This window comes from Strix uralensis, chromosome 5 (genome assembly GCF_047716275.1).
Source record: "Strix uralensis isolate ZFMK-TIS-50842 chromosome 5, bStrUra1, whole genome shotgun sequence".
Lineage (NCBI taxonomy): Eukaryota > Metazoa > Chordata > Aves > Strigiformes > Strigidae > Strix > Strix uralensis.
In genome coordinates this window covers 39,780,374-39,796,024 of record NC_133976.1, presented here as the reverse complement: position 1 = coordinate 39,796,024, position 15,651 = coordinate 39,780,374, and the positions used below count along the sequence as shown (strand labels likewise).

The 15,651-nt window shown below is 41.8% G+C and overlaps 1 long non-coding RNA gene across 1 annotated transcript; it reads right to left on the bottom strand.

Moving 5' to 3' along the window:
* Positions 1-13,094: 13,094 nt before the first annotated feature.
* Positions 13,095-15,149, bottom strand: LOC141943712 (uncharacterized). The gene is made up of 3 exons (XR_012629038.1): positions 14,905-15,149; positions 14,288-14,420; positions 13,095-13,630 (listed from the first exon to the last, which is right to left on the bottom strand). It is a non-coding gene; the product is annotated as an uncharacterized LOC141943712 (long non-coding RNA).
* Between the last annotated feature and the right edge of the window lie 502 nt (positions 15,150-15,651).

Sequence of the window (15,651 nt, the reverse complement as noted above, 5' to 3'; positions counted from 1 at the left end):
TTTCTGAGCATAACCTCATTTACTTTTGTAACTCTTACTTCAATTTCAAAAGAAATGGATGATATTGTAGCTAATTTCACCCTGATATCAACGCTAACTTACCTTGGCCTTACATGTAGCATCATGTAGCTGGAAAAGATAATTTTATTTGGATAGAGTTATAGCAAAAGTGCTCATTATATTTTGCATGTGTACAAGGTGTTTCCCCTGAAACTTAGAACTAACTGATTCAATTCTGTGTCTCACATTTTTCAGGTTTGATCCTGTTCCATTTTACTCTGGCAAGGATACTATACTACTCTTTCTAATGACAGCAGCATTGGATGTTTTAGACACTACATTAAAAAACTCTCAGGTGAGAGGAGAAGCACTTCGCAGCCTCTCTCAGAGACCAAAACAGCTACAGAAAATACAAGGCAAAGCAAACCCAAGCCCAGTGTAACTATGTTAATAGAATTGGATCTTCTGAAATTCCTCTGTATTCTTTTGGATTAAGCGAGTTGTGCTCAGGTAACAAGTGACCAGTATGGAAATATTTTTTTATTTCTGAATGATTCCAAAATACTTTTGACAGTGCAATGGTAAATTAAAAAGTGATTAAACTCACTTGTTTGATGCTCAGGACTGAACAGTGAAAAATACATAAATTCTATATTGTCCAAATTAAGAGTTTAGATGTATTTTTCTTTAAATCAATTTACCTCAATAGTGAAATAAAGTCCTTGTTTGTACAAAATAAAGTGTCTGTTTAATATCTATTTTATATGATATTTAATATATTACAGTCACACTACAAATCTGTTGAGAGTAAAGGCATAAAATATGTGATGTACATGATATTAGTATGTAATTGGATGATGTATGTGGAAAAAATTCCAGCCAATGAGCAGAAAACAAATCTTTCCAAACAGCACAGGGGCCACCAGATATAAATCAGAATGCATTTAAGTAGATACTATGTTTTTGTGGATTTTTTCCATTGCTTTTGGAAAAATCTCTGTATAACATTGAGGGAGATTTAGGTAAATAGAAATACCAGGATACGTGAAAAACATTTTCTGTAGGCTTATACAAACTAAGAACAATCAAAAGGGGCAGCAGCAACAAAAATAGTGAATATTTACCCTCCATGCTTCCAGAAGCATTTTTTAATGCTGAATAAAAGAAGGGTAAAATTCAAACCCAAGCGCTTCACAGGTGAAAAATAGATTAACACACCATCATTGCTTGCCAGTAGTCGTGAACATGAATGGAACCAGACAAGGTACACTAAGGCCACTTCACATGACTTCACACAACCATGGCAGTGAGAAAGAACCTCACAGAGGCTATAATTATTATTTATGACCTTATTGAGATGTCTTTTCACATCCAGGAGAGAGGTTAACATCAGTGGGAGTTAGGCTTGCGAGTATCCACAGGTGTACTGGGGAAACGTGAATTGAAATAAGATATGTGAAGAAGAGAAACAAATGTGCATATTACCAAAATTACAAATTAATTTCAGAGCAGGTAGTTACAAATTAATAATGTGGTATTGGCTATTCAGGCATTTACTGGAAAATAAAGAAAAACAACACAGTATCCTGATTTCTCAGGCTTTTTCTCTTCCTATCGATGGGACAGGCATCAGCAGACCTGCAGATCCAGACAGGCAGCAGCATCTGTTTGGCTTCTCACCAGAGCTTGTCACATCTTGGGGTGAGGCTGAGAGCAGGAACGGAGCACAATGCATGCTAACACACCAAGAGGGGTACTCGTCTCATGAGAAAAAGATCCCGAGGTCTCCTGAGGGAATCTCATGCTTGTTCTTAGAGGGTCTGAGTGTTTCTGTGTGAGCCTGGCCAGGCCTCACCAGGCTTGGCAGGGGAGTAGGGCAGGGCTGTCCAGCCCTCAAGGTGTCCTAGCAGCATTCTGGCAGATGGGCATAGAAAGTGTCTGGGGATGTACTCCTTGGATAAAGACCAAAATATAGCTGGGAGTTTCAGTCTTGAGGTGCACAGCTTGAAAGGCCTTGTTTCATGACAGTACACACACCAGACTTTCTGATACAAGATGTATCTGGATAGGAACCTCAAAATGGGGTACACCAAGGCAACCATCCTTGTTATCCAAAGGTATATAGGTGTTGCTTGACTGGTGCTGTTACCTTCTAGGCACATAGCAGGTTCTCCTCCAATGCACATGGTGATGAGCTCTGATGGTTGGTATTCAGGTAAAAATCTGTTCTGCACTTCTGTCGTTTTGTCTGTTTGGGTTGGGTAGGAAGACAAGAAGTTCTGCTTAGTGTTGGGATAGTCCTAGTGCTTTGACCCAGCACACTTGTATATCATCCATGGATGAGGTAGATACAGTGTGGCCCTAAAATTAGAGAACCATAGGGTAGACATCAGAATATTGCACTTCAAAATCAGGAGGATCATGAGGGCACACTAATGATAGTAGTGACTACCAGGGAAATCTCTTCCATTTTATGTATTAGTAAATTTGTTCAATAACTAAGAGCTAGCTATACAAAAATAAAATCTGCCTGATTAAGCTATCACAGATACATATACAGCAATGATGGTCCAGCTTTAGGCCTCAGCTCTCAAATCTCAAGCCAGAGTTTTTTCTCAAAAAACTCTGGGATTTCTTTCTCCTTGGATCTTCTGGTGTGAAAGTCTGTCAAGGTCAATCAGCACAAAGTGGCACCACTCCAAGAACCAACATGACTGACTGGAGCATGGTAGTAGTGTGTTTGTCATTGGAAAGAGCCTGTTTGAATAATAATTATAATTAGTTGTATAAAGCAAAAATGTTTGGTGCCTCTATAAAAAGTTGGGTATAGGCAAAATTAAGCCTTGTGACTTTATGCAGCCACTTTCTAGGAATGTCACAGTTACAGGCTATTGTGGACACCATCTGCTGAGAACCAGGTTCTCTCCAGATTCTTCTATGTGAAATAATTTTAATTTGATTGCTTCTGGATTGCTGAACAATAATGCAAAATTTTGCATGGAATATATCCTGTATCTTCCCAATACAGAGCTGGGGGAGCTGGAGTTTTAGTTATCAGGAGCAGTAGCCTCTCTGCCAACGTTAGCCATCTTAAAGTTTGGTTCCCAGTATAAAGTAATCTTTTATTTGTCTTCCCTTATCAAGGAAGAATCATAGGCACCTCACCAGTGCCTTTTTTTTTCTCATTTAAGGTAGATTTTTTGCGGTTATATCTCCAGAGATTCAATAGGCTAAAACCAGGTAACTTCTCTTGTAGTGAACAGACCATACTATGTCCAGTCTGGCTCTGCAAGTATACTGAACCAGGAAATTTCAAACAGCAGTTTGAAGGAAAAGGTTGATTTATTTTTGTTTAGGACAGGGGTACCTTCCTTCTTGTGCTTCATGGGTGACATAAAATAGAGTATGCAAATCAAAAACATTTCCAAATATAGCTCTGCTGTTGGCTTGGAGGTTGCTTGTGACACTAGAAAATGGCACTGCTTCCAGCACTATATGGATGACATAATGAAATGTCTTCCAGCTGAAAAGGTAGCAGTTCCTCACAGAATTAAGTCTCCAAGATTAGAACAAATTTAGCAATCCTTTTTGTAGGATAAAGCAGTTCTTAGCATACGGTCTTGATAAAACTGTACATTTTTTAAACTAATGAGAGGTTTTCAGTAGTCTAGCCTGGGAGTTTGGTATCACAGTATATATTTAGCTGGAAGTATTTTCTTCAGTAAAGCTGCCAGTTTGTTCATTAGCCCTGTGTTCACAAACCAGCGATCATTTGTTAAAACTTTACCTTTCTGTTTTTGTGCATGAAGTTTCTGCCAAAGTTTTTGAAGACTGTTTTATCTCTCATCTGTGTTTTTCAGACTAAGCATATGCAACAAAAGTTTGAGGTACATTTTGTGGGACAAGTTATCTGGGACATTTCATTTCATTTAAATGTACTCTTCCAGTCCTATTGTCTTTGTACAATACCATGTAAATACTTAATAACAGTTCTATATGAATAAGTAAAACACTATCAGCCATTTCCCTGTTATAATATCAAGACCTACAATTCTTCGGGCTGTTTAGCCTGTGCTCAATATTTAAATGTGCTCCAATTGTGGACTGCTATACACCTTCATCACTTCTATGCACTGATTCCGCACATAAAGTTGTTACTGCTTCAGAGCAGCTGGTCATGCATGATTATAAGCAGATATAGCTCTACTTTCATCCTGTCTACAATCTTGATGTATCTGTCCTCTGCTGAAAATGAGTAATGCGGCTTCATGACAATTCAAGTGTCATCACACTGTGTTAACAAGGCCTTCATATTAGCATCAGGAGGAAATGTGTTGACACCTTGTTTACAACCATCCTCTGTGGACGTCAAGAACCATCTCTCCTTTCACTCACATCTATTTTACGTTGGTGCAATTCCACTGGGTTTACAGGTACTTTTTCTTGACACCCATCTGAGAAAAGGATCAGATTTGAAATTTGTCAGCTCTGCTCATTCTGGAGCTGAATGTTAGCTTAAGATCTCAGACTTGCAGAATGTTTTGAATGACTTTGTGCATAGTTGTTTTAAATGTAAAAGTGTAAACACAATAATGTAGTTTTAAATGTAAAAAAAAAACCAAACCTGTTTAAATGTATAAATGTAAGCATAATAAAGCATAAGCTTGATAGTCATGTGAACCAAGTTTTTTTCATCCCTTTTTTTGGTACCAATTTGGTCTGGCCTTCAAATATGGTCTAGTTATTTCAATTTTAAGTCCCTAATATGTCATTTTTAGGTTGAGATTTAAGAGAAAATTTATTTTTTTCTCAGTGTTTAAAATCTGTTCTATTTTTAAAGTATTACTTTATGGGTGAGGTGCATCTAGAAATAAGCAGCAAAAATATAGATTCCTCTGTATCTCTGGTGTCACTGCTATCAGAAGTCTCTGGCTTCAGAAACTTCAGCACCCATCAAGACATCCCCACTACCTGATAACCGTCTACTTATAGTCTTTTACTCCTCAGTTGATCCCAGACAGACTGGTGGTGCGCACTTAACTGCCTTAAATACCACTCCCACTCCAGATTTTGGAGTTTCTGTCTTTCCTTTTTCAGACATTATGTTTGCCAGTCACAGAAATCCACGACTTCACTGCTGCAAGTGTCCTCATCTCTCTCTTATGTTGACTTTCCACATTCCCTCCGCTTTTCTCACACCTTCTTCACTCTTCTTTCATCAGGTCTGTTTGTGCATTTTTTTTCCCCTCCTTTTTTACTACAGCCATCCATGTCATTGCTGCAGTGTGGCTCTGGAGAGAAACTGTAATATTCTCCATTCCCTCACTCCTCCCCACAAGATTGTCCTGATTCTTCTACTGAAAAGAAATCAGGAAGGAGTGAAGCATAGGCAGCTGAACTGTAATCGCTACTAGCATGAGTTCATCGGCTTCATCTTTTCTGCATTGTTAATACCTCTATTATTTTCATCTGACTCATATAAACCATGCATGGGAATATCATCTTTCTTCCATGTCTTGCCAACCCCATCATCACCTCAGTATGATGCACACTGAGGGTTTCCTTGTCCTTTCATTCCACCACAGGAAAACTCTGATTTTGTTGTCATCTCACTCTTGCCTGTGTTTCAATTTGCCCCTTCTCTCATTGTTCTCCCCTAGTGGCATAGTCAAGAGGTAATAAAGTCCACCAGCTTCTACTTTGCAAAAACAAAAAAGTACTTTTCCACTTCTCCATGCCCAGCCAGGAATGCCGAGGGAGGAATTTGCACAGCTCTTGCTGCAGCCTCCTACTCCTATCCCCAGCAGCTGCTTACCCCTTCGCCAGCTCCTCCTCCAGCAGCCAGCTTTGCCACGCAGGACGGCTCCTCCTGCTCTGAAACTCCCTGCTGCCCTCGGGCATCGCAACCAGAAATTCACTTATGGCTCAGGGGACTGAAAATATCTGCTTACATATAAATGTGTACACAGACACACACTCACGTATATAAACATGTATGTATATATATATATCTCCATGTGTTCATAAGCATATCTACATATGTATGTATACATTCTTGCATGGAAACAACTGACATCCTGGTTCTCTTGTTTCCCTCCATAGGGCATGTTAGCATGATTGTTTTAAGTGCAGGAATGACACACCAGTTCTACCTGCCTGTTTCAAATATTTATTGGAGGAAAATTACACTTTTGCATGTGAGTATGTATGTTTGCATTGTACAGACTTGGCTGTAGCTGATTTTTCCAAATCCTTTCCATGTCATGTATCTCTCTCCTGCTTAACATTCTTTGAGGCAGGGCTTGGCTTTTCATACCTGTGGGCAGCTCAGAGAGGCTCCAAAGCCTACTGGTACTGGCAAAATATGTTTTAAAACAAAATATGCCTGAAAATATAACCTTCAAGAAGAATTAATGCAGATAGCTTCTGGGGTCCAGGGCTTTTCAGAACACTCACTACTAGGTGGAAAAAAAACCCAGCTGAATATATTACAAGTGTGTTAAATGCAGCTTTCAAATTGTTGTGCCATGGCCAACACGCTGTAATTTTTCACAGGCATTGCTGTGCTGTGGGAAAGGAGGAGGAACACAGATGAGCATTTCTTTGTGCAGGAAGCTGGGTGTTTCTCAGAAGCTCTGTCCTCTAGGCTGCTCACTCACAAGCTTGACTCCTTGCCTGAGGCTGGCAAGAGGCAAGTCTCCTTCTCTTGCGTTTCTCGCTTTCGCTCTCCCACATCTCTACAAATCCACTGATGAGCTCCACCCCTGCATTCTCACGCTTCTTACTGTGACTATAAACAGCACCTTATTCTCTGCCAAATCAAGTTATCTGCATAGGTCATTTCAACCTAACTTTTGTGCCAAACCCATTTTAATTCAGCCAGAATATTGGCAACAACCTGTTCCTTTCCTTGGACTGCAGGAATGCTGCCCAAAAAATATCTACTATTTCAGAAATGAGAAATGACTTAATGTTAGAAGCCTGATCTCTAAACGGATGACTACACTGGGGAAACTGCTTGTCTTGGGGAAACTGCTTGTGTTTTTCCCTTGGCTGCACAATCTTGAGTCTTGTCTCCACTAGATCTTAATCCACCAGCGTCAAGGTTTCTGTATAAAATACCTTGTGTAGAAACAATTGAGATCACGATCAGTATCTCTTTTCATTGGCCAAAATCCCAAGACAGACTAGGACTTGCCCAAGACAACTTATTAGAAGCCTATACAAGGGCCCTTTATCTACCAAAGCCAGAAGAAGAAGTAAAAATCTATTTTAAAAAAGACCAATTCAGCTCTCCTAGGTATAACCTAGAGCTTGCAGATATGACCCCTATCATAACTGATGATTTCATGCATCTTCAGAAAAGCCCCAATGAATAAACTGACTCATTTTTGTTACCTCCAAAGCAGCTCTGTCATCAGAAGAGACACCCCCTTTTGGCAATGAGAGTCTGTATGGTTGCAGTTTAATAAGTGGGACATAGTTCTGCCCTCTTAAACCAGAACAAGAAGGGGACTCCAGGGTTACAGGCGATTGTATACTTGACTTCTAAAGCAGTCTGTGCAGAGTGCAGGAAGTTGTGTGTTTGCACACTTGTAGGTCAGGCTTATACTGAATAGTGCACCTTGACCACACTATTGCGATGATCCACACTTCTGCTCCTCTCTCCTTACCTGCTTTTGTTCATCAGCATGTTTTTCCTTTTGCATCTGCCATCTCTTTTTTAAATGGGCTGCCAGCCATGAGTGCCCTTTTGTCTTGTCTGACTTTCCCTGCAAAGGTCCCTGTGACTTTGTTACAGCTATCACACCAAAAGCCCAAATCAGATCTTTTTTATCTCCAATCCACTGCTGTAAATAATTAAAGGGATAGTTCAGGTGATCTTTCTGCCGATGGTTTTAAGGTTTTTAAACAATTAGGAGCCATACCTTGTGCCCATAGTTAACTTATACAATCAGTTCTCCTTTGTCATTTCCCTACTCACTCCACCTTTGTCACATGCTCCCCCTCTTCAAGGTCATTTAAAAGCCCTGAGGGAGGGAGAAAATTACAGCTTCTCACAGGTGTTTTTAGTACTCAGCTGGGAGGAGGGGATCCTGGTTATGAACAAGGCTTGTGCTCTTATAATGCAAGTCAGTCAGATAAAGCAGTACTGGTGATAATAAAGAACACGGTATCAAGAGAGAGACAGTAGTGATATCTGGGTGATATTTTGGATGCTTCTGCTTTCAGATATGAGCAATCTGAAGGTGCCAAACAATTGCAAGGTCATAGCATAAGGTCGTGAAGGGAAATTGAGGTAAAAGCTCTAATAAAACAATGTTTCCAGGAATCTTTATGACATGGAGAACTTGAGGGTCAAAGACAACCCATAGCCAGGAGACACAGGAGCAGGCATGCCTTGTACCATGAACAGGAAAACACTGTCTGTCCTCTGCAGGAACTCTTGCCTTGGGGAAGGTCAGCAGAGACAATGCACACAGATTGCTGGTGAAGAAGAAAAAGAATTAGTTATGATAGCTGTACATTTGGATTTTTTTCAGGGCTTTAATACGGAAAACCTTAGATGAGCTTAATTGTTGGACCCTGACAGGCTGCTTTAGACAGAAGCTGCCAGTATGACCTCCTCTGAACTGGAGGAACCATATTGCACTCTGTGAAGTCTTGAAGTGTTTTGTAGGTGTGCAGTAAGTCAAGGAACCTCAGGTTTTAAATTTAGCTTCAGGACAGCTATCTGAGGCTCATAGTTCAAACAATTGATGCATGGTTATATTTCAGACCCTAGCAACAAACAACCAAGAACTTGGCCACTGTTTGGATTAGAGGCCTGTGTGTTAAACTGTTGGATTACACTGCTGATGTTTTGGCAGTACATTGAAGAAGGCAAAATTTAAGTGAAATTAAAAGAGATTGCTTGTTCAATTGACTGATACAATTAACACCAGCAGGAAAAATAAAGAACAGCAACTCAAATTGGAATAGGAAAATGGCAGGTTAGAAAGTAATTGGATAAACTAGATGTGTTCAGATTGCTGTGCCTGGTGAAATTCACCCCAGAATAGTGAAAGAGCTGGCTGAGGCAGCCTTAAAGCGACTTTCAATTGTTCTGAAAGAATTGCGGTGGAGCAGTGAGCATACACGAGACTGAAAGGGGGCAAGGCTAACACCTACTCAGAGGGAAAAATGAACAGTTAGACTCTTTGTGACCATCTCAAAGAACACAAAGTGGTGAGTAACAGCCAAGATGGATCAGAGCAAATCTGATCTAATCCAGTCCAAACAACCTAATTTCACATGATGAAAAGTGGTCAGATTACTGCTGCTTCTCAAGCTGCTGTCAGCTGAGCAGGCGACGTATGCTTGGCCCACCTCCTTTGCCAAGCAAGCCTGTGTCTACAAATAAATGTATTAATTGATATATTTTTCTTCACAATTTGTGGGAAGTAAAAAGACACAGAGAGAACATCTGTTTGGATTTTTTTTAATTTTTTATTTTGAGAACAGAAGTTTCTCCATCAGTTGCAGCAAAGAGAAAAGGAATAACCTGATCTCCACATACACTATTAAAAAGTCAGAATAGACAAGGCAATACTCTTAATCTGCAACCAAAAAGAAATCACATTATAAAGAACAAAACTGTCTGATCTTAAGGGTAATTTAGTGTTGGACTAGATTATGGAATGGACAGCCATCACCTGAACTCTTTAAGAACCGATGAGACAAACACCTGCTAGGAATCACATGGTTATTCCTCATCCTTCCAGTTTTATTTTCCATGGTTTTCTGTGATTTAGAAAGACTTGTGGGCTCTTCTAGTGCTGGTAGAACAAATAAAACTTCCTCTGTCCGAGGAGTGAGGTGCCCTGCAGTTTGGGGGAACTAACTACCAAAACAGATACCCTAGGCAGTATTTCCCAGCCCTCTTTCCTAGGTTCAGTTCCCAGTTCCAGTCAGTTCAACTTCTTTTTGTTTTCACTTCTGCAGTGTCTAAATCTGTAGTAGCTGGCAGCCCCGTGCCATGCAGAACACAGTGTTTAGGGCCACTCTGGTGTTCAGCTATACAATGAAGAAGGTAGATGGAAGAGGGATTCAATGTACTGTAACACCTGGGGGACGCAGCGTGCTATCAGATAAGCACTGACCTCTGGCTGCACTGGTATCCTCCATGCACATTCAGCAAACTTTGCTTTATAAAGCTCTCCCTGTCTGCTGTATGGGTGCTGCTGGCAGGACAGGGCAGCTCCTGTCAGGCACCGAGCCCGTGGGTGGAAGCTCAATGTTCTCACCATGCACCTTCAGCATCAGCTTCTCTAGATTTTTTGTTGGGCCAAGACAGCTAATGAACAACCTTGTAAAGAATATAGCCAAGACAGCTGTAGAGACTGAGTCAGCAAATTTGCTTAGTCTGATATTTATTTCCCTCCCCCATTATGAACTACTTTACCCCCTGCAAGGTTAGTGTGTTGTTTTTTATGGAGCAACAGGCTCAGCTGGAGGCAGGAACTCAAGACAGGGGATGATATGACCCTCTGGGGGACAAACCTAACCAAGAAATATGTGTGGCAAAAATTTGATCTTTTGCATCTATCCTCTATTTTGCTGGGCAAATCTTTGTAAAATCAAATCCGCTCTGCAGGATTAGCTAGAAACAGTCTCTAGAGCTGAAGGGCTTGTGTGTCCCACAGGAAATTCCAGTGAGAGCCATGCAACTTCTTTCCTACTAATTTCAACTGGAAATCAGATTGTAAAACAAGTAATCTATTTAAAATTAGTCTTTGCAGATTGGTCTTCCAGCAGAAAATAATAGAAGCAAGAGTAATCCACAGAGACCAGCAAAGATTCCTGTGGAGTCTGGTGGAATTTCCCATTAAAGAGATGACAACTGTCCTGAATTAGCAGTCACTGTCTTTGACAGGGAGAAGCTCATATTACCAGTGCAGCCCTATCAATTGCCAACCCTATCCTTCGAAAAGAGAGGTTAGTGACTGGTGTTTAGGTGAGAAGTGGTGCTAAGGAAGCTGGATAGAAGTGTTTTAAAAAAGGGAAATTGAAAACATGGAACAGGATGTGTGAAGGGGAAAAACTAAAACAGGCAATGCTGATCAGCAGTGGGCAGAAATAATGAAGTGCAGAGAGGTGGGAAATGCCAAGGAGAATGTTAATTTTCTGTTGATTGAAGTGTACCTGCAAAGGACAGCCTCAGTAACCCCTTCTGGCCCTTACGTATTCCCAGGTACCAGTAAACTTTTCCCTCTGAACTCATTCACTGTCTTAGAGATCATCCTCTTCTTCTCTCCTTCTGTCTTTTAAATTGTTTTCAGAAGGTTTCCCTGAATGGTGCTCAATCAGTGTCATTTATATTATCTGCGGGGAAAACCAGAGTGCGAACAGCTGCTTCCACTTGTGTAACGTTCCTCTCTTTAGGCCTTCTGCTGATGACCTCTACAGTACATGTGTCAAAATCTGAAATATTTATACATTGGGGTGACACTGTTCTTCTAATTAGTGCAAATGATGTTCCATGTCTTTCATAGCATCTCCTCCAAGACAGCATATGTGATCAGCTGTAGTAATAAATTCGTTCTCTCTCCCCACTTCATTCTCTCTCTCTTCCTTGCCATGCCTAAAGCTGATTTTATTCTTGACTGAAACCCCTTCCATTTAGCACTGTCACATTTACTGAGTATCTCAGAGTAAAACTTGATCATGTTCTCTCCAGGGAACCAAGTAATTGTCTTTATAGTAAGAGTATGGCTAAAGCATGAGGAATAGTACACTACCTTCAACCCTATTAAGGTTGAAGCCATGCTATTGAGTTTATTTAGAATGCCACATCTGAGATGCTGTTCCTCCAACAACGATCTGTACAACAGTGAGCAGGACGGGTTGGAAGTAAAAGCAAAGTAAGCAACTGTGTTAGGCCTCATGCTCTGGAAGAAGCTCAAAGACCTGCACCTATTTGGCATTTCATGAGCTGGAGCTTGATCTTTCTCTCTGTCTGTAACTCAGAACCTGGCTGAAGTCTATCACTCCTGGCATCCTGGAGCTCTGCTCCTGAAAACTTGGGCCCCTGCAAACTCTGTCATCGACCCTGAATAAAATGAGAATTGGCTTAACACTGCCAGGTGTCATGGGTAATATTAAACTGTCATATAACTCTCCAGAAGGCCAAGAGAGAAAATAAGCAGATCTGAAACGGATGCTATTCCAGCTGCTCACTGAAAAGCATTTCGTAACACTTTCCTCAACACTGTAAATATGAAATCCTTCTGCCAGTAACCCTTAGAGAGAGCTAAATATTCTTATGCCCAAATGAGTCAATTGAGGCACAGAGGAGTGAGATCGCTGGAGGGGGGCAATGCTAGAGAACAGCTCAGCAGTGTCCTTCCAGCTACCTGCTCTGAGCACTCCATGTACATGATCTGCCCCTGGGGCCTCTGCTGCAGCTTGGTGTGAGGGATGGGAGCATCAGGCTGGATTTAGAGCACCTTGATTGTCTGGTCCCCAGGGTGTTCCCAAGGCATAGTTTAGAGCAGCTCTGTCACTATTCCTCCACACGACATCAGCTTCCCACTGCCGTGGACAGGCAGTGCTGGTGCCCAGGGTTGGTGGCAACAGACTCGCATTGCACTGTTGCAAGACAGCCGGGCTTTGCTGTTCCAGTTCAGCATTATGACAGCACAGAAGTTGTCTAGAAGCTTTCTGCTTCTAGACCTTTCATTCTGCTATGGCAGAAGCATATGGGCCATTTGGATGCTGATTTACAAGCCAGACAACTTCAGCAAAGTCCATTTTAAAGGCTGTAGTTGAACTGACTAATTTAAGTCAGGCAGAATTTTGCCTACAGTCTCATTTCTATGTGATTTGCTCGAGCTGAAGATTTATCAGCAAATTCAGTCACCCTTTTCAACCCTGTACTGGTATATACTGATTATGCCTTCATAAATCAGGGCATGTGCTGCTTTACCAAGGTGTCAGGGTAGCAATGTACTTTTTCAGGACTAATGCTTGGGCAATAATAATTTGACCATTAGGCAGTATTAAAGTTTTCTTGTGATCCTCCATCTGCCTCATCTTTCCTGTGGAGAGTTCTTCTGATGATGCTTTATTCTGTTTTGTTCCCCCCTGCTTCACACATGTATGTACTTTTCAGCATCTGAATTCAGCCAGCCTGAGATCTGGGATGGGGGCACAGGGGGCAGGGCCGCAGAGCCCCCCCTCCACCCAGCCATTCCAAGATGCTTCAGAGGACACTGGCTGAGGTGAGACGCTGGGCTCTGGCCAGGTCAGCGGTGCCATGGGGCTGCCGCCCAGGCCCATCTGGCTGGCCCATCAGCCAGCCAGGCTGACACAGCTAATCCCCCTCTCTGTCAGGGACAGCTGTCAGACAGTGTGGCTTTTAGCTCACTGCCAGCCCAGGCTAGATTTAAACTGGTGTCCTGTGGATAGCCTTGGATCTCGTCATCGCTCCTGCCAGTGACTTTCCCTTTGTTTTTTAAATTGAAGTTTATTCTGCTGGGTAGGTGGTGCTGGTGCTGGCTACAGCAAGGTTGCCTGAATCTGGAGAGCTGCAGGCTGAGCTAACCAGTGCTACAGGTTTTAATCTGGGAGTCCAGGGTCCCACTGGTACCTGTAAAATGCAAACAGGAGGGCGTATTCAGCAGTTGCTCTAAACCACATCCCTGCTTATTGTAGTCCTGACTGCAAAGTTCACAAAACACGCAGATGAAGGCTACTTCTAATTATTATCCCAGTTACAAAAAAATCCCACACGTGCAGTCGTCCATGGAGAAGTGAAGGAAGGGAAATATGTCTTACATAAAGCAGCAGCTTTGGGGATTCACTTGACTTTGTGTGTGCATATGTATGTGTAACATTTGGTGGAAAATGATCTTTCTGTTGGAATGGATATTATTCATGAATATGGTTCCAGTTTAGCTAATTGCTCTTGACTTTCAAAAGAAGGAAATTTTCCAGTTAGTCTAAATACCTTACTTAGATATCTTCAAAATGAAGCATTTCAAATTCTCATTTTAAAAGAAAAAAATTGCATGATTATCAATCTGGTTTAGTTTTTAAAAAAAGGTTTAAAGTAAGGGAGAAGAAACTAAACAAAAAAGGAAGCATCTGACCTAAAACTAAATTTGTCAGATATTCTAAATTTGGCCATCTGACTGAATGAATCCATCTTTCACACAGCCCCTTCTCAGAGGAGGTGAAGTGCAATCTAGCAGTTCAGGGTGAGTCTTCCACTCAAAACCTGCCTGATGGAGAAGTCTCTACATACCACAGGGATGAAAGTAGGCCAATCTTTGTCCTTTGGAGAGACACCTGAAGCTGTATCATTGAGGATTAAAATCTTCTGGGACTCTCATCTCCAAGATGGACAGATGGCAACTCCATGTAACAATAAAAGCATTCTTGCAAAATAAATGAAAGACAATTAGACACCTCCTACATATCGGGAGACCCTAATCCAGGCAGCAAGTGTTTGATGGGGATTTGAGAGTGATCAAACAAGCTGTTCTTAAGCTATACTTTTTCTACAGCATATGGAGGGTAGAATTTAGGTCTGTACAAATAACAGATTTTTTTCTTCTTTTTGATTCTGCATGGCAAAATCAGAAATAAGAAATTAAAATTTGGATTGAATTCTAGGTTTTCACTGAAACAAGACTAACAAAAATAATTATATATTCACAACAGATCCCATATAGTTCGTTTCACTTTCAGCCATTTAAAAAGCCACACATGGTCCCATTAAGAAAACACTGTTAATACCTACCTCCCTCTTATTGCAGTGTTAGTGATTATGGTGTTGGCTCAGGATATGAGATACCAACATTGAATTCCCTACTCTACCAAAGGATTTTTCAGTGTGCTTTCTCTGGGCAGGGCTCTTACTGTGCAGGTGTCCTGAAGCTTGCTCTGCTGACTATTCTATTTATTTGTATTTCTAAGCAGATACTGGAGTTTGGACCACACCCAGCAGTCTGGTGAGGAGGCTGGTCCTGGGGTGGCGAGGATGGGCGCTGGTCCCTCCTGGTGGCAGTGGGTAAATCAGGGATGCCAGGGACAGTGTCACAGCTCTGAGAGGAGGACGGACCCTGCAGTCATGTGGCACTGCAGCCAAGCACCTTCCATCTCTGCTTGAGCTTTGAACTGAAGTCTTCCTAGGACATAAGGAAATGCTGTCAGAAGCGCAGGGTGTGGGTGTGGGTGTGTGTGGGTGAGTTTCTGGCTTTCAGAGCCAACATTATCATAGCCCCGCCCCACCTGAAAATGTAGCCTCGCACTCCACCAAGGGCCACTGTTTTGTTCCACTGTAACATTCTCCCTTTGCCCTTCTCCAGCCCAGCCCAAAGTGCTGCTACCAAAACTCCTGTTTCATATTGCTCTGACCACATCATACCTCTTAACTCCTTTAGGCTCCCAGAGGCATCTGCATAAGGTCCATCAAGTCCTTGTGTTTTCTGTAAGCCTCTCTGCAGTTTCCACCCCACTGTCATACCTGGTCCTCACAGCATTAGTTCAACCCCAGAAACCCTTCCTCACTTTGCCTTCTGTGTTTTCTTCCGTGCTGTTCGCCAGGCCCTGCTCATGCCACAGCTCCTGCTCACATCAGTCTCGTTCCCTTCCTCAGTATGTGGC